This window comes from Sylvia atricapilla, chromosome Z (assembly GCF_009819655.1).
Source record: "Sylvia atricapilla isolate bSylAtr1 chromosome Z, bSylAtr1.pri, whole genome shotgun sequence".
Lineage (NCBI taxonomy): Eukaryota > Metazoa > Chordata > Aves > Passeriformes > Sylviidae > Sylvia > Sylvia atricapilla.
The window spans coordinates 40,884,163-40,890,162 of record NC_089174.1 but is presented as its reverse complement, the minus strand read 5'-3'; positions in this window follow the sequence as shown (position 1 = coordinate 40,890,162).

Here is a 6,000-nt window from a genome sequence, read left to right as displayed (position 1 = left end):
ATATTTTAAAATCATTTTGCTTGTTAGCATGATACTCCATTAGATAGAAGTGAACCTCAATGATTCATGTGGAAGCTGGGAACACAGTATTTGTTTGTGTTCCAGGTGATTTGCTTTGTAAATCTCTCTGAGGAGAAAAGTTGTATTTAAAATGTTTTGAAAGTACAATCGAATATAATCATATATGCTTTATGTGCAAAGTCTTTATTGTCTGTGTTATAACTAGTTGTGTGTGTGTGAAGCAGTTTTATTCAAACTTGTAAATCTATTTGAGCCCATCACTCTCACAGGTTCCCATTCATTAAGCATAATGTTCTGTGAATGCTGTAGAATACATTATTAGCTTATGGTATCCCAAATATTTTAATATTTATCAGTATACTGAATGTTCTTTCATGTTTTGGAGTCCAGACTGTAGGTAAGAGAAGGTAAAAACGTGGCAGACTTTCTTCCTCAGGATTGCAGAAGGGAAAAACCTGGGGAATGTGTACCGAGAGCCAGCAGCACTCACCTGCTGCATGCCATAGAACACAGCAGCACAGAAGGGTTTGTAGTTGTATTCATGTTCCCATTACTGTTGCTGTGTTGTCTTTGAAGTTCTTCCTGTGGCTGCTCTTGCTCCTGCTTGTGTCCATGCAATATGACCCATATCCCCCAAGTGTGGGGAGAAGAGGGAAGGTTTTTACTTTACCACACAGCTGATCCCTACTACAGGATTGTAGTGTGTTTAGCTTGCCTCTCCTAGACTGTTTGTTGTCTATTTGGGGACTTTTTGGGACTCCAAAGGCAGAGTTGCAAGAAACTTCATGTCTATAACATAAGAAAAAAAATAAATTGTCATGACTGCTTCTGGTTTCCTTACAAATTTTACCTCTTTTTTAAGTATATCCGTCTGTCTCTGGACCTGAACCTCCATGTTCCAATCCTGAAGACTTCCTGTTCTCTAGCTAAAAGCTACCTTTAAAAAACAAAACAAAACATTAACAAAAAACCCCAACAAAATGCCCCAAACCCAGACTGCATTTAATTTAAAAAAAAATCCTCATCTTTTATTATTTTCTCTCTCCCAACTTCCCTCATAACTATCTTTTAGAAACTGACAGGCACATCCAGGCTCTCAAAACAAAATTTTCCATAGTCAGTACCCCTTGGGTGCTGACTTAAAATCTTGGTTCAGTTCAGGGTTTGACACCTTCACATCCAGATGATCTTCCAAAATGAAATAATAGATAGCTTTTAATGACTTGTAAAAATCTGATGCATTTTGAAATTGAACTGTATTTTTATTCTGCATAGTGTATGAATCTCTGGTATAGGATCCACTGATGTGGTTGTGTCTGTCTCACTGACATAATGATGTATTTTTGGTCTTGCCTTGTAAACTGCAATACTTAGCATTTTATCCCAGTACTGTGAGCTTGGTACGTACATTTATTGTTCTCTATGAACTCTGCAAGTAACTTAGGATTTCAAGGATGAATAGACAGCCTTTTTTTCACTTCGCAGTCAGTCAAATGTCTCATGGTTGGTGCTCCAGTCTGACAGCCAGAACTTGCCTTGGAGTTTACACAAGTTAAATAGCTACAATTTTAATTATTCATATGCTATTTACAAAATTGTAGCGGGCTAGTGACATGAGATGGCTGACATAAACAACTAAAATAAATACCCATAAGTAATTCAGTACAACCAACAAGATGATAATGAAAACTACATGAATAAAAAGTCCTTGGTTTTAATTTTTTGAGCATGAGACTAAATGCCAAGATCATTCTTTAGTGTAATCATAACAATTTCAAGGCGTATTTAAGTCCTAAATTAAATTAAATCAGACACTCATGTTCTTGTTTTACTCATGTACTCAAAACCTAAACCCCAGTCCCTATTCAGATTTTTATCTTCAATAAGTCATTCTGTAATTGTTTGACTTGTCAGAATAATGGATACAGAAGAGACATGCAGCTTTTTCCCCCCTTTCAGTCTTTATGACTAGAGAGGTTTGAGGGTGCATCAATGTGAAGACACGGCAGGGGGATGCTCAAACCGTCAGGTGAGTGTGATTTTACAAGTTAGGGCAATTTGCTCTGGTTTTGGGAGTGTTGTCTGCATCCTAATTCATGAAACAAATGAAACACTTTGTTTATTGTTTCCTGTGGTTGTAGGCATGAGAAATATCCTTGCTGATCTTTGAATAGGAGTGTTGATGGTATGAGTGCTTGCAGATTTGTTTATTCTGTGGTGGGTTGGCTCCAGTAGCAGTACTACTTGACATGTTTGTGTATGTTGACCTGTAAACAAATGCAAGGAGACGGCTCCTGAGCCTATGTAGAAATGGGTTTTATCTTCTGAAGGTAAAAAATAATTTCTTCAAAATATTTATTGTGACTATTTTAATACACACATACACATATCTCTCTCAAAATCATGAATATTTAAAGCTTAAAAACACTGGACTAAAAGTGTGGATCAAAACATTATTTTTAAAAATTTATTTTTATTTTTTTTTACAAAAAGAAATTCTAATGAGTGTTTTTAACTTGTCTTTTATTTAAATATTTACAAGGTTTGGTTCATAAAAAAACCCCACCAACAAAACAACATAACAGAGAAATGTGCAGGTACACTGTAAAGATGCAGTTCTTAATGTGAATAGCTGCTCCAAAGTCTCTTTTTTCTGCTCAGTCTTTCACGAATTGTAACATTTATCAGATGACCAACAGTCTCATTGGATTCCTACACTCTGCTCAGTGTCTGAGCAATCCAGCTGGACTTCCCACTTCCATCCCAAACTCTCCAGTTTGTTTGCATACAATGGCAGAGATCCAGTAAGTGGAGTAGAATGGGTCCCACTCTTCTACACAGTGTACTGTGACCAAGTCACTCTCTGAGGACCTAAATGCTGAGAAAGGTTAAGAGCCCAGCTCTCCATGGGTTAGGCTGGTATCTGCTGGGCCAATGCATAAGACTGAGCACAATCACCTCGGTTTTCTTCCAAAATGTGCTACTCTTCAGAAGGCACTGGCTAAAATTGTATGGGTGGTCAGAATCAGACATGATTTTGTCAAGAGCCTCAAGCATTGTGGCAGGAAAGTTTCTGGATCTCTGTGGAAGGATCATCCCATTGCTGTGGCTGGGGCAGCTCTGAACGTGTATAACTGATCACACAAGGAAGGTTTACACATAACAGGATTCAGCTAAGAATGAATATTCAAAACTAAACACAGGTACATTTTTGCATTAGAAATTCGGACTCTAGTGTCTGAATCCTATGTTTTATGCCCCAATCCTTATTTTAGTTTTGGAGAATAGTGGGTATCTGTGTGATGTACTTTAATACTGGAGAAGAAAGCCCAAGAGTTGATCCTGAAAATGTGAAACATATAGGTTTTCTGGGCTGCTTTCATCACAAGTAAAAGGACTAGGTGAGGAAATAATTTTTTACTAAAGATAGTGTACCAATTAAAACTTATCTAAGCTTGTAGGATGGTTATAGACACACTATAACCTTCAAGCTGGAACCATATTTAATCTTACACTTTCTTTAAAGTCACTTTTGTTATATTTATTATGAAAGCAGAAAAAAAAAGATGTAGGGAAAAATCCACCCAAATTCTGTCAGGGATTCCCAAGGAAGTTCATACTGAATTCCAGCTTTGCCCATTGCTCTTAACTGCTCCTATCAGGCACATACCATATGGTCATGCAAACAAATATGTGCACAGCTTTTTCTTTCTCAAATAGTGACAAAACAGTTTGAGACCATATGCTGCACAACACAAGTGATCTCTCTAATGGCTTGCATGAATTGGGGGAACCAGCTCAGAATGTGCAGTTGTTCCATGCATCTTTGCAGTATATGTTTTTCTATAATACAGAGGGAATTTGTACTGTGGTTTCTTCACTGTAATGACTTTACTTGCAATGTGAAATATGAATAGCAGTTTTTGTGGTTAGTGACAAAATAATTTGTGGGGCTGAAGCTGACTTAAAGTCTCAGTGGCTGACTTGGCCTAGTCATTTAACTTTCATGACACAACCAGTTTTCCCTCCCAAGTCAGAAAAATTATTCACAGCCAAAGTTTCTGTTGAATGCTAATTTATTCCCAAATGCAAAAAAGTGGATCTATATCCTAGTTATTTTGTGAGATTTTTGAGAGCATAAGAGAAAAATCCAAAATATTATTTATTGGGATGATTATGCAAAACTATGCAGACATTTCTATTTCCTATTAAGGTTGGAAGGCAAGTAACACAGCTGTACAATCCTAAATTTCAGAGTAAATAGAGTTTGAACTTTTAACACCTAAGGCAAGTAATTGTTGCAGTTTTTAACCACCTAAACTTCGTTTTAAAAGTTCTAGCACTCTGTTTTGGTTTTTTGGGGACACTCCTTCACATTTTATTTACTGATGTGCAACCAAAACTTTTTGCTGATGGAGAGCTAAGAGGTATTCTTAAAGTAGGTGCAGAAGGAATTGATATTGATGAGTTGAGCTACAAAAAAAGGGATGGGGTGGGGTGGAGTTGTGAGATCAGAATTTTGATGCAGGTCTCTGCTGTTATTTATGCACTGGAAATGATAAAGAAAGAGGGAAGTATATTTTCTAACTCATTCTAGTATATATGGCAAGGTGCTGTAAATCACTGGTATGCATCAGTCTTTTCACCACAGAAAGGAAGTTAAAATCCTCTAGTAGAGAAAGCAGCTCCAGCACTGTTGAGCTCAAGCCGCTTATCATCAGAAACATTAAATCAGACTCCCAAAATTTTTGAGGAATTAAGGGATATTCAGTGAGGCAAGAAAAAAGGATAAAGGTGATCAATGAACACCTAACTGTGAATTTCAAAGGAAATTAAAATATTTAAGTTTTTTTAGTGTAACAACATAAAGATTTAGGTGTGAGTATGTCATTTTATGTCATAGAGAGGGGAAGTGGGAAGGGTAGTTGAGGCACATGAGAGAAGGAATATATACTGATCTGAATACATATAGTCTGGAACTTAGGAGCATGTTGCTAACTATCAAAGAGGCAAAGTCTGGATTCCTTTAATCCAAGGAATGGAGTTTATAAAAAGGATCATCACTACTTTACCTTGGGTTTGATATGTTTATGAAAGGGATTTTAAAATGTGTTGTTGTGATGGTAAGGGGCTGAAGTCAGTCAGTCCTACATTTCTGCCAAAGCAGGATCAGGACCTCCCTTTGTCATTCTTAGGTGCCAGAACAATTTTCAAGATGGAACTAAGAACTTGAGAGCTGAGAAACAGGGTGCAAAAGTAGGAAGAATGAATATGTTGTAAAATTTGCCTTTGTTTGCATTAGGAAATAAATTTATTGGAAAATTAATTTCACTAAAATGATTGTGAATTTAGAGCTTGATTTGGAGAAGAACTTAAAGGGATTTGTATGCACTCAGTATTACTCAGCGTCAGATCTTTAGAAACTTAAGTCTAAAATAATAGGAATGTATTTGCAGAGAAGACATCTAATTAAATATGCTGTTAAATTATGACGCAGCAATTAATTGGTTGAACTGTATTCCTGGAGCTTATATGAGATAGTTAAAAGAAGCCTTTAGATAGTTCTGCATTATCCCAGAATAATGGGATTCTTTGAACTGCAAATCCAAACCAAGACAACTCCTTCTTCCCTCCCTCCTCTCCTGCCCCCAAATCAGTTCGAAAAGCTTATTTAAATTATGCTCAGATTTATTTCTGGTAGTAAATTACTTGGAAGTATCTTGAAACTTAACTGGCAGCAGAGTATTTCCTGACCGCAGAAGATAGAAAGCGAACTTTACTTTTGACACCCTATGACGAGAGAACCGGTAGAGCACAAAGAAGATCCCAGCCGGGGTGGTTCTTCCCTTTCGGAGTACGTGCCGCCCTGGACGTTTTGGGTGCAGGAGAAAATGTGTTCAATCAACAGTTTTTAACACTGTAGCGGTGCCAAAACTCTTCGATTTTTGCAGCGAGAGGGAAGAAGGCCAAGGAGACAAG